The 22471-nt window shown below is 37.2% G+C and overlaps 1 pseudogene; it reads left to right on the plus strand.

The window, feature by feature from the left end:
- The first annotated feature begins 664 nt into the window (after nt 1-664).
- Nucleotides 665-7026, plus strand: LOC117301772 (annotated as a pseudogene).
- Nucleotides 7027-22471: the final 15445 nt, after the last annotated feature.

Raw genomic sequence — 22471 nt, forward strand, 5'->3', positions numbered from 1 at the left:
AGTGGACACTATTGGTAATTACTCAAAAAAATTATTAGAATAAAACCTTTCTTGGTAACGAGTAATAGGGAGAGTTTGATGGTAAAAAACATTGTGAGAAAAGGCTCCCTCTGAAGTAAAATAGTTTTTGAGAAAGAGGTAATTTTCCACGAATTTGTTTTCGAGACCTCAGATTTAGAATTTGAGGTCTCGAAATCAAACATCTAAAGGCACACAACTTCGTGTGGCAAGGGTGTTTTTTCTTTCGTTATTATTTCGCAACTTCGACGACCAATTGAGCGCAAATTTCAAAGGTTTGTTATTTTATGCATAATTATGTTGAGATACATTAAGTGAGAAGGTGGTCTTTGACAATTACCAATAGTGTCCAGTGTCTTTAAATGCACTGGACACCTTTGGTAACTGTCAAAGACCTGTATTCTCACTATTGGTGTATCCCAACATATGCATAAAATAACAAATCTGTGTAATTTTGGACTCAATTGGTCATTGCTGTTGCAAGGGAAAAATGGAAGAGAGAAAAACCCATATTTGTTCCACAAACTTGTGTGCTTTTCTGCCTAATAAAATTAGTCAGCCGAGGTCTTAGAATAATTATAACCTCTTTCACAAAAACTACAATACTTCACAGAGAGCCGTTTACAGCTCTCCATTGCTCGTAAGTATGTTGTATGCAAAACAAATAATTAATAACAAACCTGTGAAAATGTGAGCTCAATAGGTCGTCGAAGTTGCGAGATAATAATGAAAGAAAAAACTTCCTTGTCACATGAAGTTGTGTGCTTTTAGATGGTTGATTTCGAGACCTCAAATTAATTCTAAACTTGAGGTCTCGAAATCAAAATCGTGGAAAAATACTTCTTTCTCGAAAACTATGTCACTTCAGAGGGAGCCGTTTCCCACAATGTTTTATACCATCAACCTCTCCCCATTACTCATTACCAAGTAAAGTTTTATGCTAATAATTATTTTGAGTAATAACCAATAGTGTCCACTGCCTTATCATGCAGCAGGTGCATCAATTAATTAAAAATACAACTCATTAACTTTGCGCGGGAGACTGTACAATCCGCCGACAGAGGGCGCGATTCCTTTTTACTTACCTAGTCAGATACCCTAAACCAAATTCAACGCTGAACGTACGGATGAAGTCAAGTTTGATAAATCACGTGCTTCCCTTTCAGAAACGCACGCTGCTTTGAAACAGAATTTCTCAAAAAAATGGACGGAGAGGGTCATTTGCTTCTTCGAGAGAATTTTGCCCGCAATGTGGCTCCATTTTACCTTTTTCTGAAAGTGGAACGGTAGTTATGAAAAGCAAGACATGTCGTTACAAAGTAAATGCAAAAAGTAAGTTTGGAATATATTTTGTGTGGAAACCGTGGCTTGTAAAGTTGTGTGTGATGGCTCCCTTACTTGTGCGTTATTTATAAAAAGGGGGTAGGCGGGGTCGGGACGTGGCCAAGAGGCGGTGGGGGAGGTGGCTGATGATTGCAATAATTATACATGGACTTTGAATATTATACATTCATGCAAATTCAGCTCAATGACTTCGACTCTGATGATGTAAATGACCTGTGACTGATAATTCGTAGTTGACAAAAAAAGTTGAATATTTCTTTAATAAAAAAATAAATAGAAAATAGTAGACTAAGTTTCAAATATTAATTTTTGTAATTTACATTATTATATCGGTCTACTACTACTAGTATTACTCTAGGCCTGTCTGTAGGATTAATGATTGCCTTTTATATCATCCTTTGTAATGAATACATTTTTGGTGGCTCATCCGCTGTTGTTTGCCATGTTTGGTCATGTTATCTGGTTATTATATAATCATGGAGGTAGAAACCTCCACGATATAATTTATAAAAACAAATATATATAGTTAATAAAATCAAAATCTTTTTTAGTTGTGGTAAAAAGAATTAAAAGAAATACCCATAATGCCACCATTGCGCAACCACTTTTTAATTCGATATGAAATATTGGGTGCGTTTGACTAACTTCCCTGGTGTGCTCATCCAAGTGGCGTATTTTATTTTTTCCAAGGATGAACGTGGGCAGATAATTACCCCACGTTCATCCTGGAAAAGTCGCCTATTTCGTTTTCCAGGACGAACGTGTGCAGATGTTTACCCACGCTCCACCTGATAAAAAACCAGACGCATCATCACGTGAGCCTTCCCGTGGTGAACTCAGTGCACCTCGGGCCAGCCCTAAGAGCCCCGCTTGTGGATAGGGTCACTTGGGGCTGAACCAAGGTGCACTGACGTCACGACGAGAAGGCTCACTTGATGATGCATCTGGGGTTTTTCCAGGTGGAGCGTGGGTAAACATCTGCACATGTTCGGACTGAAAAAAAAAAAAATATGCCACTTGGATGAGCACAGGGAAGCTAATCGAACGCACCCATTATAGTATCTAATTTACCTCGATGGATATCCCTTTGTAAAAATGCGTGAAAAAGTGGTGGCGCCATACGGAAAGTTATCCCCATTGACTGTCCGACTTGTCTTTTTTGGAAATGAATGTTTCAGATTTTCAAATCTTTATGAGGCATGGTCTGTGCTTTGCAACCTGCTGTGCTGGTGCCGGGCACTCATGATTTCAAAAACAACCGACACATTTTTTCATTTTTTTTTTAAGTTAAAATTACATTCCTTTCTGGAGGTGGAGCGTGGGTAAACATCTGCACATGTTCGGACTGAAAAAAAAAAAAATATGCCACTTGGATGAGCACAGGGAAGCTAATCGAACGCACCCATTATAGTATCTAATTTACCTCGATGGATATCCCTTTGTAAAAATGCGTGAAAAAGTGGTGGCGCCATACGGAAAGTTATCCCCATTGACTGTCCGACTTGTCTTTTTTGGAAATGAATGTTTCAGATTTTCAAATCTTTATGAGGCATGGTCTGTGCTTTGCAACCTGCTGTGCTGGTGCCGGGCACTCATGATTTCAAAAACAACCGACACATTTTTTCATTTTTTTTTTAAGTTAAAATTACATTCCTTTCTGCCTTTCACAGATTTTCAACAAAATGTAACACTTGTGTAAAGTTTATTAATATTAGTAAAATAAGAAACATGTTTTTTTTTAGTTTTTTTTTAAAAGGGTTATTTTAAACGACCTCAGCTCAAACAATCTGAATGTCTTGTCTGAATGTCTTGATCAAAATGTTTCATTTATGTATTGCGTGTTTGAGCAGTAGAAAAAACAATTGATATTTGACATTTTAAAAAGAATGGCGGCCATCTTGAGAAACCCGGACGCTAAACATGTTTCTTTTTTTACTCGGCCTTATCAGTGAATTTAATTTCTTTGTATCCGCGGTGACCGCATAATTTATATCACTATCATTAGCACAGACCGCATATTTTTGAATGAATGAAAAGTCACTTTTTGTCTTTCTTCTCATTACAGCTGCATTACATTGTGTGGTCTATCAATAATCATTCATACCTGCGACTCGACTCTCGCAAAAATGTTGAAGGTCGTCACAAGGTCATCAGCCAGAAAGGCCTAGGATCACTGGTGAGTGAAACACTGGAGTTTTATCTTAGGAAATGTCCAAATTGTTTAGGTTTATATCTTGATAATTACAGGGATGAGATTCTTCCGACCTTTGTCGGAATTCCGACTTATGAAAAACGGCACCTTAACAATAAATTGCCGTCCAGCAGCAGCTGGCCCTATTTACGGCTTGTGGTCTTCCTGGCATCGCGTATACGTGCAGCAGCAGCTACAGATGTTAAAACTTGTCTCATTCCTCGCTTCGTTTATAGTGGTACGGTTCAATAATGTTTGTGTGTAATGCACTTGCTGCTGCAGCAAAACCCAGAGCTCCCAGGGCCCTTAAGCGGGCCCTTGACCCCCGCCGTAAACGAACTTCGCGCTGGGCGCTCAAGCACACGAAAGATGAAATATTGACATTTCCAATCATTTTCAAAGTGTTTACATACAGAATTGTTCGTACTTTATTGATTGTTTTATTGTCTATACTAGTATAACCACCAAAACATTGTGATTTTTCATTTTTAGTTTTAGAGGTTTCACCATTTATAATTAACTCTGAATGAATAAAAAAAGATGTACAATTAAAATCTGTGAAAAGGGTTCACCACCCACAGGGAAACCTCTGGCCATTTTTAAAATTGGTTTATGAAAAAAAAAAAAAAAAAAAAAGCACAAAAGATGAAATTTATTAGATGATTTATGTCATATGGTTTCTTTTGAAGAATATAACCCCCAAAATATTTAGGTTCACCGTTTTATGTTATTTCAGGAAAGAAACAAAAACAAATCAGTGTAAAGGGTTTGCCACCTGTAGGGGAACCTTTGGTCAATTATGAAATTGTTTGAAAGAAAATTGCACAACTTTGTTTTGAATAAAATGTGGTTTTTATCATTTGGTAAATTTTGAAGAAAAAAAACCCCAAATTCTTTGTTTGTACATTTTAATTTTTTTTCAGAGGTTTTATTCCTATGACATCAGTGATAAAGGTTTGCCAACCGTAGGGAAACCTCTGGCCAATGTTTTAACTGTTTAATTGAAAAATTTACAACTCTATTTTAAAAGGTGATTTTTTATAATTTCGTAATTTTTGAAAAATTACCTCCCGCCCCCCCAAATTATTTGGTTAGAAATAGTTTGTTTTATTTCAGAGGTTTTATATTTAACTCTTAAGACGAGCAAAATTCAGTGATATGGGTTCGCAACCTGTAAGGAAACCCCTGGTCAATTTTTTAACTGTGTTTGATTGAAAATTATAAGTCGACATTTGGTAAACTTTGAAAGATATTGTAAACCCCAAAATATTTTGATATACAAATAGGTTTGTTTTATCTTGGATGTTTTATATTTTACCTTTGAAAACAGAGGAGCAAAAGTAAGGAAATCTCTGGCCGCGTTTTTTTTAATGTTTGAGAAAAATGCAAACGTAATTTGTTGATCAATCGATATCTTTACCTCGGATGGATTCACTGTACTGTGACAGGGTTTTGCTTCTTTCTGTTTTCTCAGCAAGTAGAACCAGTAGACCTATTTTGCTGAAACTTTCACGGTTTTATTTCATCTTTCTATATTTTGTCCATTAATCAGTGACAAAAAACAACAACTTATGGCCCTACCTTTTGGCCGCATAATCACAAATTTGTTTTTTCAATGCTTGGTTATTTTTCATCACTTCTTAATTTCATTTTTGTATCTGGTCTGGTTTCAGATTGACAGGGCATGTGGCAAGTGCGGTCACGATGGACTTCATTTCCACACCAGGCAAACACTATCAGCTGATAAAGGACAAACCGTCTTCTGTTTCTGCCCATCATGCAAGTAAGTTAATCACTACTTAAGCCTGTTTCATACTTGCTGCAAATGCAAAGTGAATTTTGGCGACACAGCCCTGTTTTCTTTGCGATCTACGGTGGACTTTACAAAGAGTTAAGACTAGTCTTATCTCAAGTTAGAACAAGTTACTCGTCTTAACTTAGGACTAGCCTAGAGTTTTTAATATCTCCTGGGACTAGTCCTAAGTTAGGACCAGTCCTAACTCTTTGTGAAATAGACCCCAGGATGGTTAGGGTCAAAGGTTCATTTTTTTATGTAAAAGTAATTTTTATTTATTTTTTTGATTTACAAGCATCAAGAGATTGAGTACTCCTGAAGTGAATCAACATCTTCGGATCGGTCTACTCTGAGAGGAATTCAAGGCAAGAGCTCACTGGAACAAGGAGATGAAATCACCACCGACGACGACGACGACCACCACCTGATGCCAGAGAGATGTCTTACAGATGAGGAGGCCAATTTTTTAACTGTGTTTCTTAATTGAAAAATGCGCCACTTCATATTAGGTGATTTATCATTTGGTAAGTTTTGAAAAACAAGCCCCCAAATATTTGGTTTTATATTTTTAACTCTGAAATGAAAGAGCAAAAATTCAGCGACAAAGAGTTCGCCACCCGTAAGTTAACCTATTAAGTTAACCTATTAACTGGTAAGTTAACCAGTTAACCTATTTTGCTGAAACTTTGACAGTTTTATTTCATCTTTCTATATTTTCTCCATTAATCATTGACCACAAAAAAACAACTTATGGCCTTACCTTTTAGGAGTATTATCACAAATTTGTTTTTTCAATGCTTGGTTATTTTTCATCACTTCTTAATTTCATTTTTGTATCTGGTCTGGTTTCAGATTGACATGGCATGTGCCAAGTGCGGTCACGATGGACTTCATTTCCACACCAGGCAAGCACGATCAGCCGATGAAGGACAAACCGTCTTCTATTTCTGCCTATCATGCAAGTAAGTTAATCACTACTTAAGCCTGGTTCATATTTCCTGCAAATGCAAAGTAAATTTTGGCGACACAGCCCTGTTTTCTTAGCGAATGTTTCAAAGGGGTTGAACACAGTTCAACTGTTGCGAGTTATTCATTGTGAGTTTGTGACAACCAAATTTGCTTCGCATTCGCAAGACGTACATGTATGAACCTGGCTTTAGGCTTGTAGACCCTTTTAGGTTTATCATACAGTTTCCATAGATTGCACAGGGGTTAGTAGGTACCAGTGAGGGCAGATATGGTTCTTGTGATTTATTTAGCTTGGTCACTACATATTTGGCTGCACAGGCAGTTTATTCCCAAGGGAGCTGAGTTGGTTTGATGATCAGGGGTAACATTGTTGAAGAGCCACGAGCGTCACTGAATTACGGATTTCAGTGCTGTAAGAGGATTAGTACAAGCAAAAATTCACTGTTTACATGACATGTGTATACAGCACAATATGGTTACAAGTGCAGCAATCAGCAAAACAGAGAAAAACAAAACATGCAATTGGATCTTGAAGGATCTACGGTGGACTTTACAAAGAGTTAAGACTAGTCTTATCTCAAGTTAGTCCTAACTCTTTGTGAAATCAACCCCAGGATGGTTCGGGTCAAAGGTTCATTTTTTTATGTAAAAGTAATTTTAATTTTGTTATTTTTTTATTTACAGGCATCAAGAGATTGAGTACTCCTGAAGAGAATCAACATCTTCGGATCGGTCTACACTGAGAGGAACTCAAGGCAAGAGCTCACTGGAACAAGGAGATGAAATCACCATCGACAACGACGACCACCACCTGATGCCAGAGAGATGTCTTACTGATGAGGAGGCCGATTTTTTAATTGCCTTTATTAATTGAAAAATGCGCCTCTTCATATTAGGTGATTTATCATTTGGTAAGTTTTGAACAAGCCCCCAAATATTTGGATTTATATTTTTAACTCTGAAAACAGACGAAAACAGAAACAAAAACAAATCGGTGTAAAGGGTTTGCCACCTGTAGGGGAACCTTTGGTCAATTATGAAATTGTTTGAAAGAAAAATGCACAACTTTGTTTTGAATAAATGTGGTTTTTATCATTTGGTAAATTTTGAAGAAAAAAAACCCAAAATTCTTTGTTTGTACATTTTAATTTTTTTTCAGAGGTTTTATTCCTATGACATCAGTGATAAAGGTTTGCCAACCGTAGGGAAACCTCTGGCAAATGTTTTAACTGTTTAATTGAAAAATTTACAGCTCTATTTTAAAAGGTGATTTTTTATAATTTCGTAATTTTTGAAAAATTACCTCCCGCCCCCCCCCAAATTATTTAGATTTATATTTTTAACTCTGAAAACAGAAGAAAACAGAAGAGCAAAAATTCAGTGACAAAGGGTTCGCCACCTGTAAGGTAATCCCTGGCCAATTTTGTAACTGTGTTTGATTGAAACTGCGCCACTTCAAATTAAAAGTTGACATTTGGTAAATTTTGAAAAATAACTAAACCCCCCCAAATATTTTGATATACAAATAGGTTTGTTTTATTTCAGAGTTTTTTCTATTTTACCTGTGAACAGAGGAGCAAAAATCAGTGACAAAGGGTTCGCCACCCGTAAGGAAACCCCTGGCAATTTTTTTTTTTTAATCCCAGGAAAAAGCAAACTTAATTTGTTTATGTATCGAAATCTTTACCTCAGATGGATTCATCGCTACTGTGACAGGGTTTTGCTTCTTTCTGTTTTCTCAGCAAGTAGAACCAGTAGACCTATTTTGCTGAAACTTTCACAGTTTTATTTCATCTTTCTATATTTTCTCCATTAATCATTGACAAAAAAACAAACTTATTGCCCTAATTTGTAGGCGTATTATCACAAATTTGTTTTTTCAATGCTTGGTTATTTTTCATCACTTCTTAATTTCATTTTTGTATCTGGTCTGGTTTCAGATAGACAGGGCATGTGCCAAGTGCGGTCACGATGGACTTCATTTCCACACCAGGCAAGCACGATCAGCTGATAAAGAACAAACCGTCTTCTATTTCTGCCATCATGCAAGTAAGTTAATCACTACTTAAGCCTGGTTAATACATTCTGCAAATGCAACGTGAATTTTGGCGACACAGCCCTATTTTCTTAGCGAATGTTGCGAAGGGGTTGAACACAGTTCAACTGTTGCGAGTTATTCATTGCGAGTTCGTGACAACAAAATTTGCTTCACATTCGCAGGAAGTATGAACCGGCGTAAGACCCTTTTAGGTTTATGATACAGTTTCCATGGTTCTTGTGATTTATTTAGCTTGGTCACTACATATTTGGCTGCACAGGCAGTTTATTCCCAAGGGAGCTGAGTTGGTTTGATGAATGAAATAAATGGCCTAGTGATCAGGGGTAACATTGTTGAAGAGCCATGAGCGTCACTGAATTACGGATTTCAGTGCTATAAGAGAATTTTTACAAGCAGAAACTCATGTTTACATGACATGTGTATACAGCACAATATGGTTACAAATGCAGCAATCGGCAAAACAGAAACAATCAGAACATGCAATTGGATCTTGAATGATCTACGGTGGACTTTACAAAGAGTTAAGACTAGTCTTATCTCAAGTTAGGACAAGTTACTCGTCTAACTTAGGACTAGCCTTAAGTTTTTAATATCTCCTGGGACTAGTCCTAAGTTAGGACCAGTCCTAACTCTTTGTGAAATCAACCCCAGGATGGTTAGGGTCAAAGGTTTTTTTCTTTATGTAAAAGTAATTTTATTTATTTTATCTTTTATTTACTTGCATCAAGAGATTGAGTACTGAAGAGAATCAACATCTTCGGATCGGTCTACACTGAGTGAAACTCAAGGCAAGAGCTCACTGAAACAAGGAGTAGAAATCACCACCGATGACGATGACAACGATGAGGACCTGATGCCAGAGAGATGTCTTACTGATGAGGAGGTGGATTTTTTAATTGCCTTTATTAATTGAAAAATGCGCCACTTCATACTCGGTGATTTATCATTTGGTAAGTTTTGAAGAAGCCCCCAAATGTTTGGATTTATATTTTTACTCTGAAAACAGAAGAGCAAAAATATAGTGACAAAGGGTTCGCCACCCGTAAGGAAACCCCTGGCCAATTTTGTAACTGTGTTTGATTGAAGACTGCGCCACTTCAAACTAAAAGTTGACATTTGGTAAATTTTGAAAAGTAACTGAACCCCCCAAATATTTTGATATACAAATAGCTTCGTTTTATTTCAGAGTTTGTTCTATTTTACCTGTGAAAACAGAGGAGCAAAAATCAATGAACCCCTGGCAATTTTTTGTTTAATGTTAGGAAAAAGCAAACTTAATTTGTTGATGTATCGAAATCTTTACCTCGGATGGATTCATAGCTACTGTGACAAGGTTTGGCTTCTTTCTGTTTTCTCAGCAAGTAGATTCAGTAGACCTATTTTGCTGAAACTTTCACAGTTTTATTTCATCTTTCTATATTTTCTCCATTAATCATTGACAAAAAAACAAGCTTATGGCCCTAATTTTTAGCATATTATCACAAATTTGTTTTTTCAATGCTTGGTTATTTTTCATCACTTCTTAATTTCATTTTTGTATCTGCTCTGGTTTCAGATTGACAGGGCATGTGCCAAGTGCGGTCACAATGGACTTCATTTCCACACCAGGCAAGCACGATCAGCTGATAAAGAACAAACCGTCTTCTATTTCTGCCCATTATGCAAGTAAGTTAATCACTATTAAGCCTGGTTCATACTTTCTGCAAATGCAACGTGAATTTTGGCGACACAGCCCTGTTTTCTTAGTGAATGTTTCAAAGGGGTTGAACACAGTTCAACTGTTGCGAGTTATTCATTGTGAGTTTGTGACAACCAAATTTGCTTCGCATTCGCAGGAAGTATGAACCTGGCTTTAGGCTTGTAGACCCTTTTAGGTTTATCATACAGTTTCCATAGATTGCACAGGGGTTAGTAGGTACCTGTGAGGGCAGAGATGGTTCTTGTGATTTATTTAGCTTGGTCACTACATATTTGGCTGCACAGGCAGTTTATTCCCAAGGGAGCTGAGTTGGTTTGATGAATGAAATAAATGGCCTAGTGATCAGGGGTAACATTGTTGAAGAGCCACGAGCGTCACTGAATTACGGATTTCAGTGCTATAAGAGGATTAGTACAAGCAGAAATTCACTGTTTACATGACATGTGAATACAGCACAATATGGTTACAAATGCAGCAATCAGCAAAACAGAAACAAACAAAACATGCAATTTGATCTTGAAGGATCTACGGTGGACTTTACAAAGAGTTAAGACTAGTCTTATCTCAAGTTAGGACAAGTTACTCGTCTAACTTAGGACTAGCCTTAAGTTTTTAATATCTCCTGGGACTAGTCCTAAGTTAGGACCAGTCCTAACTCTTTGTGAAATCAACCCCAGGATGGTTAGGGTCAAAGGTTTTTTTTATTTTTATGTAAAAGTAATTTTATTTTTTTTATTTTTTATTTACAGGCATCAAGAGATTGAGTACTCCTGAAGAGAATCAACATCTTCGGATCGGTCTACACTGAGAGGAACTCAAAGCAAGAACTCACTGGAACAAGGAGTAGAAATCACCACCGACGACGATGACAACGTCGACCAGCCGACGATGACCTGATGCCAGAGAGATGTCTTACTGATGAGGAGGCCGATTTTTTAATTGCCTTTATTGAATGAAAAATGTGCCACTTCATATTAGGTGATTTATCAAATGGTAAGTTTTGAACAAGCCCCCAAATATTTGGATTTATATTTTGAACTCTGAAAACAAAAGAGCACAAATTCAGTGACAAAGGGTTCGCCACCCGTAGGGAAACCCCTGGCCAATTTTTTAACTGTGTTTGATTGAAAATTGCACCACTTCAAATTGAAAGTTGACATTTGGTAAATTTTGAAAAATAACTAAACCCCCCCCAAATATTTTGATATACAAATAGGTTCGTTTTATTTCAGAGTTTTCTCTGATTTACCTGTGAAAACAGAGGAGCAAAAATCAATGACAAAGGGTTCGCCAGTCGTAAGGAAATCCCTGGAATTTTTTTTTTTAATGCTATAAAAAAGCAATCTTAATTTATAGATGTATCAAAATCTTTACCTCAGATGGATTCATCGCTACTGTGACAGGGTTTTGCTTCTTTCTGTTTTCTCAGCAAGTAGAACCAGTAGACCTATTTTGCTGAAACTTTCACAGTTTTATTTCATCTTTCTATATTTTCTCCATTAATCATTGACAAAAAAACAAACTTATTGCCCTAATTTGTAGGCGTATTATCACAAATTTGTTTTTTCAATGCTTGGTTATTTTTCATCACTTCTTAATTTCATTTTTGTATCTGGTCTGGTTTCAGATAGACAGGGCATGTGCCAAGTGCGGTCACGATGGACTTCATTTCCACACCAGGCAAGCACGATCAGCTGATAAAGAACAAACCGTCTTCTATTTCTGCCATCATGCAAGTAAGTTAATCACTACTTAAGCCTGGTTAATACATTCTGCAAATGCAACGTGAATTTTGGCGACACAGCCCTATTTTCTTAGCGAATGTTGCGAAGGGGTTGAACACAGTTCAACTGTTGCGAGTTATTCATTGCGAGTTCGTGACAACAAAATTTGCTTCGCATTCGCAGGAAGTATGAACCGGCGTAAGACCCTTTTAGGTTTATGATACAGTTTCCATGGTTCTTGTGATTTATTTAGCTTGGTCACTACATATTTGGCTGCACAGGCAGTTTATTCCCAAGGGAGCTGAGTTGGTTTGATGAATGAAATAAATGGCCTAGTGATCAGGGGTAACATTGTTGAAGAGCCACGAGCGTCACTGAATTACGGATTTCAGTGCTATAAGAGGATTAGTACAAGCAGAAATTCAGTGTTTACATGACATGTGTATACAGCACAATATGGTTACAAGTGCAGCAATCAGCAAACAGAAACAAACAAAACATATTGGATCTTGAAGGATCTACGGCGGACTTTACAAAGAGTTAAGACTAGTCTTATCTCCAGTTAGGACAAGTTACTCGTCTAACTTAGGACTAGCCTTAAGTTTTTAATATCTCCTGGGACTAGTCCTAAGTTAGGACCACTCCTAACTCTTTGTGAAATCAACCCCAGGATGGTTCGGGTCAAAGGTTCATGTTTTTATGTAAAAGTAATTTTATTTTTTTCATTTTTTATTTACAGGCATCAAGAGATTGAGTACTCCTGAAGAGAATCAACATCTTCGCATCGGTCTACACTGAGAGGAACTCAAGGCAAGAGCTCACTGGAACAAGGAGTAGAAATCACTACCAACGACGATGACAACGACGACGACCTGATGCCAGAGAGATGCTTACTGATGAGGAGGCCGATTTTTTAATTGCCTTTATTAAATGAAAAATGCGCCACTTCATTTTAGGTGATTTATCATTTGGTAAGTTTTGAACAAGCCCCCAAATATTTGGATTTATATTTTTAACTCTGAAATCAGAAGAAAACAGAAGAGCACAAATTCAGTGACAAAGGGTTCGCCACCCGTAGGGAAACCCCTGGCCAATTTTGTAACTGTGTTTGATTGAAACTGCGCCACTTCAAATTGAAAGTTGACATTTGGTAAATTTTGAAAAATAACTAAACCCCCCCAAATATTTTGATATACAAATAGGTTCGTTTTATTTCAGAGTTTTCTCTGATTTACCTGTGAAAACAGAGGAGCAAAAATCAATGACAAAGGGTTCGCCAGTCGTAAGGAAATCCCTGGAAATTTTTTTTTTAATGCTATAAAAAAGCAATCTTAATTTATAGATGTATCAAAATCTTTACCTCAGATGGATTCATCGCTACTGTGACAGGGTTTTGCTTCTTTCTGTTTTCTCAGCAAGTAGAACCAGTAGACCTATTTTGCTGAAACTTTCACAGTTTTATTTCATCTTTCTATATTTTCTCCATTAATCATTGACAAAAAAACAAACTTATGGCCCTAATTTTTAGGCGTATTATCACAAATTTTGTTTTTTCAATGCTTGGTTATTTTTCATCACTTCTTAATTTTCATTTTTGTATTTGGTCTGGTTTCAGATTGACAGGGCATGTGCCAAGTTCGGTCACGATGGACTTCATTTCCACACCAGGCAAGCACGATCAGCTGATAAAAAATAAACCGTCTTCTATTTCTGCCCATTATGCAAGTAAGTTAATCACTATTAAGCCTGGTTCATACTTTCTGCAAATGCAACGTGAATTTTGGCGACACAGCCCTGTTTTCTTAGTGAATGTTTCAAAGGGGTTGAACACAGTTCAACTGTTGCGAGTTATTCATTGTGAGTTTGTGACAACCAAATTTGCTTCGCATTCGCAGGAAGTATGAACCTGGCTTTAGGCTTGTAGACCCTTTTAGGTTTATCATACAGTTTCCATAGATTGCACACGGGTTAGTAGGTACCTGTGAGGGCAGAGATGGTTCTTGTGATTTATTTAGCTTGGTCACTACATATTTGGCTGCACAGGCAGTTTATTCCCAAGGGAGCTGAGTTGGTTTGATGAATGAAATAAATGGCCTAGTGATCAGGGGTAACATTGTTGAAGAGCCACGAGCGTCACTGAATTACGGATTTCAGTGCTATAAGAGGATGAGTACAAGCAGAAATTCACTGTTTACATGACATGTGAATACAGCACAATATGGTTACAAATGCAGCAATCAGCAAAACAGAAACAAACAAAACATGCAATTTGATCTTGAAGGATCTACGGTGGACTTTACAAAGAGTTAAGACTAGTCTTATCTCAAGTTAGGACAAGTTACTCGTCTAACTTAGGACTAGCCTTATGTTTTTAATATCTCCTGGGACTAGTCCTAAGTTAGGACCAGTCCTAACTCTTTGTGAAATCAACCCCAGGATGGTTAGGGTCAAAGGTTTTTTTTATTTTTATGTAAAAGTAATTTTATTTTTTATATTTTTTATTTACAGGCATCAAGAGATTGAGTACTCCTGAAGAGAATCAACATCTTCGGATCGGTCTACACTGAGAGGAACTCAAAGCAAGAACTCACTGGAACAAGGAGTAGAAATCACCACCGACGACGATGACAACGTCGACCAGCCGACGATGACCTGATGCCAGAGAGATGTCTTACTGATGAGGAGGCCGATTTTTTAATTGCCTTTATTGAATGAAAAATGTGCCACTTCATATTAGATGATTTACCAAATGGTAAGTTTTGAACAAGCCCCCAAATATTTGGATTTATATTTTGAACTCTGAAAACAAAAGAGCACAAATTCAGTGACAAAGGGTTCGCCACCCGTAGGGAAACCCCTGGCCAATTTTTTAACTGTGTTTGATTGAAAATTGCACCACTTCAAATTGAAAGTTGACATTTGGTAAATTTTGAAAAATAACTAAACCCCCCCCAAATATTTTGATATACAAATAGGTTCGTTTTATTTCAGAGTTTTCTCTGATTTACCTGTGAAAACAGAGGAGCAAAAATCAATGACAAAGGGTTCGCCAGTCGTAAGGAAATCCCTGGAATTTTTTTTTTTTTAATGTTATGAAAAAGCAATCTTAATTTATTGATGTATCAAAATCTTTACCTCAGATGGATTCATCGCTACTGTGACAGGGTTTTGCTTCTTTCTGTTTTCTCAGCAAGTAGAACCAGTAGACCTATTTTGCTGAAACTTTCACAGTTTTATTTCATCTTTCTATATTTTCTCCATTAATCATTGACAAAAAAACAAACTTATGGCCCTAATTTTTAGGCGTATTATCACAAATTTGTTTTTTCAATGCTTGGTTATTTTTCATCACTTCTTAATTTCATTTTTGTATCTGGTCTGGTTTCAGATAGACAGGGCATGTGCCAAGTGCGGTCACGATGGACTTCATTTCCACACCAGGCAAGCACGATCAGCTGATAAAGAAATAAACCGTCTTCTATTTCTGCCCATCATGCAAGTAAGTTAATCACTACTTAAGCCTGGTTCATACTTTCTGCAAATGCAACGTGAATTTTGGCGACACAGCCCTATTTTCTTAGCGAATGTTTCAAAGGGGTTGAACACAGTTCAACTGTTGCGAGTTATTCATTGTGAGTTCGTGACAACCAAATTTGCTTCGCATTCGCAGGAAGTATGACCCCGGCTTTAGGCTTGTAGACCCTGAGAATTAAATAAATGGCCTAGTGATCAGGGGTAACATTGTTGAAGAGCCACGAGCGTCACTGAATTACGGATTTCAGTGCTATAAGAGGATTAGTACAAGCAGAAATTCACTGTTTACATGACATGTGTATACAGCACAATATGGTTACAAGTCCAGCAATCAGCAAAACAGAAACAAACAGAACATGCAATTGGATCTTGAAGGATCTACGGTGGATTTTACAAAGAGTTGAAGACTAGTTTTATCTCAAGTTCATGAAGTTAGGACAAGTTACTCGTCTAACTTAAGACTAGCCTCAAGTTTTTAATATCTCCTGGGATTTAGGACCAGTCCTAACTCTTTGTGAAATCGACCCTAGGATGGTTAGGGTCAAAGGTTAATTTTTTTATTTAAAAGTAATTTTTTTTAATCATTTATTTTCTTGATTTCCAGGCATCAAGAGATTGAGTACTCCTGAAGAGAATCAACATCTTCGGATCGGTCTACACTGAGAGGAACTCAAGGCAAGAGCTCACTGGAACAAGGAGATGACATCACCACTGACGACGACGACCACCTGATGCCAGAGAGATGTCTTACTGATGAGGAGGCCGAGCATCCATCCCTCTGTAGTAATCACAGTATGGGTACTTAAATAAGATCAGGATCCTTTATCACTGACAGTGCCATTAGGATTGTCTCAAGAAACAAAATGAGGCTTGACATCCAAATTTAATCTGTTTCCTTTTGTCAAACTTTGAGAGTTTCGATCGGTACACGGGAACCAGACAAAATGGCCGAACTGTGGTAAAGGTGTTTTTAAACTGTTAGTGTTGCTTACATAAGTTAAAAAAATTAATTACAATTTAATTGTTTACCTTCATGAGTTGTTATTGATTGATCCTCCCCTTACCCCTGGGGTGGGTTGATCGATTGAAAGAACGAACAAGAAAATTGAGTGAACACCTTCTTATATAAAAGCCTTCCAGCTCTGGTTAGGATCATGGCATACTTAGTAACTTATGGGTCATGACAAGACTTAAATTCTCTTTTTCCTGAGAGTTGGTCGTTGCACAAATTCTCATCCTCGATACTGTTACTATGACATGCCTGATACATTACGGAGGCAAAATTGCCCCTGGTCATTGCCTTGGTGCCCCTTGAAATGTTCTTGCAATTATTCCATAGAGGTGCCCTTTACCAAGAAAAACCTCCTTGGTGCACTTGCCCTGTTTAAATGACCGAGGTGTCGTTTTCTGCGAAGGGGTTTGTGTCATAGCAAACTAGAAACCTATCAACGTTTTCTCTAGCAGTGGGTTACTGTTGTACCACTACCATGGTGCATGACTTCCATCCCTTTTAGCTAGGGATTGGGTCACAGCAAACTTAATAAAGTTTTACATTAGTGGCTTACTGTTGTACCACTACCATCATACATGCCTTTCATCCCTTTTTGCTAGGGGTTGGGTCACAGCAAACTTAGTAAAGTTTTCCATTAGTGGCTTACTGTTGTACCACTATCCATCATACATGACTTCCATCCCTTTTTGCTAGGGGTTGGGTCACAGCAAACTTAGTAAAGTTTTCCATTAGTGGCTTACTGTTGTACCACTACCATCATACATGACTTTCATCCCTTTTGTGCTAGGGATTGGGTCACAGCAAACTTACTAAAGTTTTACATTAGTGGCTTACTGTTGTACCACTACCATCATACATGACTTTCATCCCTTTTTACTAGGGATTAGGTCACAGCAAACTTAGTAAAGTTGTACATTAGTGGCTTACTGTTGTACCACTACCATCATACATGACTTTCATCCCTTTATGCTAGGGATTGGGTCACAGCAAACTTAGTAAAGTTTTACATTAGTGGCTGACTGTTGTACCACTACCATCATACATGACTTTCATCCCTTTTTGCTAGGGACTGAATTGGGTCACAGCAAACTTAGTAACGTTTTACATTAGTGGCTTACTGTTTTACCACTACCATCATACATGACTTTCATCCCTTTCTGCTAGGGATTGGGTCACAGCAAACTTTGTAAAGTTTTACATTAGTGGCTTACTGTTGTACCACTACCATCATACATGACTTTCATCCCTTTTTGCTAGGGATTGAATTGGGTCACAGCAAACTTAGTAAAGTTTTACATTAGTGGCTTACTGTTGTACCACTACATCATACATGACTTTCATCCCTTTATGCTAGGGGTTGGGTCACAGCAAACTTAGTAAATTTTTCCATTAGTGGCTTACTGTTGTACCACTACCATCATACATGACTTCCATCCCTTTTTGCTAGGGGTTGGGTCACAGCAAACTTAGTAAAGTTTTCCATTAGTGGCTTACTGTTGTACCACTACCATCATACATGACTTTCATCCCTTTATGCTAGGGATTGTGTCACAGCAAACTAAATGTTGAGGTTCATACAACACATGACCTTTGCCCCTTCTTACCTGGGGAAATGACTGGTACTTTATATTAGCCCACCCGCCATGTGACCTCTGACCCTTCCTCTGTGGGGTAAGGTTACTGTAAACCTTTGCGGCTGTATGTCAGAAATGGCCACTGAAATTTTACCACTGCCCCCTTCCCACCTGGGGTATTTGTTGCAAAAACATAATGATAAATCTTGAACCATGTGTTGTGATGGACCCTTCCCATGAAATATGCTAAGCAGACACGCAATTGCATCTGCGTCACGCACCCATTAGCCGTACATAAAACAGCGCGATATTCCCTCATTTTGCCAACCAAAATTTAAGTACGCATGCGCTATGTGCAATTTATATATTTCATGTGAAGGGTCTAGGAAATAGGACATTGTGAAAAGATTTGTCGTTTTTGGTAGTTTGGGTCACAACTGCATAATGTTTGTGTATTTTACTTACAAGTCTTAATACATTTTATCGAGACATTCCCATGAAACGAGTTCACATTACTTTGTACAAAATGCATAAATTTTTCACATTGAATGTTCGACTTTACTTTCCAAAATACAGAATTTTTTATTCTTTTTTTTCTTCTTCAAAACTCTCTTGGCAAATGTTTTTTTTCCTACTACTTTTAAAACTTTGCTCGCTTTAAAAACCTCTTTTCTAGATTTTCCCAGAGTTGGAATATCTTGAATCGGTTTAGGAAAGCAAACATTTCTGTAAAATTTGCTTGTGACTCAAATTGTGGGAGTGCCTCTGGTTCTATATTGATACTTTGATGATTGTGAAGCCAAGTACAACTTGCACTCTTCTTGGGACCAATCTTCATGACATACGAGTACGTCGTCAATTTAACCAAATTTATTCATTTTAGGCATGACGTGTTTGGATAAGTGTGACGCACACCTGTCCAAACTCAAAATGAAATTTATTAAAAAGTACAATATCCTTTACGAAACAGCCACTAACTTCATTTGATTTTTTTAAATTTTCTTCCTTGCATTGCTGTGACAGTAATAATTAACAGTTCTAAATTTCAGAGATAACTTTTTCAACTCAAGGATAGTAAATGTTGTACTTGGCTGTTTTTATAATTTGAAAAATTGTTGTCTTAAATTAATTGGTAACCATTCATTAAATGCTATAGAAAGCACCACTGAACTGTAGAAGCAGCAGAGTTGTGCAAACGTGTGTGCCGGTCGGTGTGGCCTACTACTATCTGGAATGTGTGGCGACCTAATGATCCAAGAGTTAATGGTTGGGTAAGCGTTTTATTAAGTGAAATCTTGTTGATGTGGCGCTGGTAGTCTGTCTTACCGGTGTCCTACCTTACATGATTGACAAACTATTTCAACTTTTCGATCTCCAACAAAAAACAAAAAAATTGAAACCTAAGAAAGAAAGGATTTGGTTGCCTGTTGAAGTCTTTGGGCGCCTGTATCAAAAGTGTCAAGGACTGAGGACCAATGCACTTTTTTCACTTTTTTACCTGATCATTTTGTTATCCTAAGTTGGTACCCGTCTCTCTATACTGTTCCTGTGTAAACGGGTCTACTTTTTGATCAACCTTTTCTACACTGGACATCCTCTTCTGATCTGAGGGAGCCTCTGGACCTGACGGATGACGGAGACTTCTACCCAGATGTTGGTGCGAGGGTCGGAGAAACGAGATTCTGAACATGGCTATTCACATTTCACTCAGGTACTCAGGCTTTTACATTGGTTTCACTTGTGTTAAGAAGTTTTGACTGTATCAAAAGGAGATATCAAAGATGACATTGGGATTGTGTAGGAAGTAAACTTAGTGTAGAAGAAACATCGCTTAGAAGGATGACGTTGTGCATTATGTAATTGTGACCGATTTAATTCTCAGCCACAGTAGGTCGTACTCACACTCCTTTGGAAGTTAGAATAGTGTTAAGATTCAGAGTTAGTTAAAACCCCTGTTGAACTGGTTGACGTTATTCAGTCTATGACGTTAACTATTGGTCTATTTCAGTGACCAATTAACTATGGGTTGTTCATTGTAGGTTTTGAGTGGTCAGCTCTATAATAGATTCTGCAGTAGGTATGTTAACGACAATCAGTTGAGGAAATGATTTACAAATAATGTTGACCAATAGACATTGCTTTTTTAACAAATATGCCACTTTGCATAAATTGTATACATTTTTCATAAACGTAGTAATTACTTAGCTGCAGTAGGTGTTTTTAATCCTTTAGGGTATTATTGATAATTGTGAACAGATTTTACAACTGGTTAACCCTTTTCCAGCTGAACATGGTGGCGACACTCGGGCGGTTTACAAAAACTCACAAAATTTGTAAAGTTCAGCCGCAATGTTAGAATCTTGTTTCTCTGATCAGCACATCATCATCTAGGTTAAATCCTTAGTTATTCAGGCTGTTAAAGGGACAAAGACACTTGGTCATTAGTTATTTTGACAGGTTCTAAAAAGAGTAGGCAAGTTTATGATATTAAACCCGTAGAACTGTTGGGTACAAATGCAAGCTACTAGTTTTTGTCAGTAAAACAATTGTATTTTGTTTTTGTTAAGATCTCTTTGAAACAAAACCAATTTTGTGCGATGTCCATCAATTATTTTAATTCTTTTATGGTAAACATGAGAATGTCTCAACATGTACAACAGCTAAGTGTACAATGGATCAAACTAGGTGTTTAGCGTATTTGGTATAGACTTATTCAGTTAAATAACCTTAGAGCAAAGATAGTAATTTGTCACATGGCTAGGTAGTTATAGGAAAAGGGAGCATACACACTAGTCCAGTTTTAGTGTAGAATTATTAAATAAATAACTTCAAAACTAAATAAGAGGTGTTCCGGGCTGTTGGCCCGAACACCTAGTTAGTTATTTCTCAATTTGCTTGTTAGATTGATTTTGTTATGAATATTATGCCAAGAAGACACAGCAGTAATAGGTATTCTAAATAAGACACCACTTTATTACTTTAGTCATGCACTGTTTGCAGAATCACAGGTGTCTTTCTAGACAGAAAATACACCAAGGTTATCAGTGATTGTATCGTCACTGATAAAACCTTAGTTTTCCGACATCGACGTCAGACTCATTTTTATGCAAGAACATTGCAATTTTCTGATTGGTACGAAATCATAGCATGCAATGGTCGGTTTGCAGATTTACATTAAGTTAATCAGTAGGAGTAGTTGTTGATCCTAGATGTTCAATACTGTATTGGAACTTTATCAGCAATTTGTAGTTCCGTAGGATTTGAAACTTTGTTGTACTTAGGAGTTTAGAATTTGTTTAGAGATAGGTTAGGTTTTTTTAGAGAGTTTTTTTTCTCAGTTTGGTTATCCTCCATAAACCCAATGACATCTACAATATCTCCAGTAATGATACTCAATGCAATGAAGATGCAAATCTTATAATTTTGTACAACCTCACTTTTGACTTTGAAATTTGACTTTGAAATTCGACTTCGTTTGAATGTGTAATCACACACACTGTTAAAATGTTGCGATATTTTAACAAATCCAAAACTTATGACTGATTTGAAAATTTTTTATGAAGAAGTGTAGTACTTCTAATGCAAGTGAAACCAATTCATTCCTGAGTATGCTGTTAAAGGAACGCGTTGTCTTGGATGCGTTTCCTTTAATATCGAAAAGAACATGCGTATTTTAGTTCTGTTTTTTTGTGTTTGTCACAAAAATTCACAAAATTGTTCAAGTTCAGCCGCCATGTTGGAATCTTGTTTCTCTGATCAGCGCATCATCATCTGGGGTGAAGTCTTCGTTATTCTGATGGTACAGGACTCAATCGGTGACGGAGTGGAAGCGTCCTTTCACACTTCAACCAAAATTTAAAAAACTTGAAACTTTACTCCAAGAACTTAGCGACGTGTTTGCCCGAACAGGGGGAGACGTCCGATGGTACACTTGATACAGATTCATCAAACATTTTAACGGGCAACAGAATCCTTTCGACTTATGTTTTGGACTTTAAAAAGAAAATCTTTAGTTTGTTTTTGGCTTCGGACTTTAAAAATACCAAACAATCTTTTAAGTTTGTCAATCATGTAAGGCAGGACTTCGGTAAAACAGACTATCAATGAAACATTAACTTGATTTAACTTAATAAAATGCTTTCTTTCCATTAATACTTAGATCATTAAGTCGCTTCACTTTCTAGATAGTAGTTGGCCACACCGATCGGCACACACGTTTGCGCAACTCTGCTGCTTCTACAGTTCAGTGGTGCTTAAAAAAATCAAAAAAATCCCTTAAAAATTGCCTTTTTTATATAGACTAAGTCAGCCAAAAATATTTCTCGTGCCGTTGTACGGTTCGAAATTAACTGCGTAAAAAGTTTGGCCCTACCCCCCCTATTATTAAAATCTTGATCAACCAAGTGCACCCCCTATAGGGGTGCGGAAGAGACTGTATCCCAAAGTAATGTACACCAACAATGTAATCAACTAGAAATTTGCACATGACACTTATACAAGGCGTCAAATTCAAATAACCATTAGATTATATAGCTAGGTACATCAAAATGGA

This window comes from Asterias rubens, chromosome 17 (assembly GCF_902459465.1).
Source record: "Asterias rubens chromosome 17, eAstRub1.3, whole genome shotgun sequence".
In the NCBI taxonomy this organism is placed as follows: domain Eukaryota; kingdom Metazoa; phylum Echinodermata; class Asteroidea; order Forcipulatida; family Asteriidae; genus Asterias; species Asterias rubens.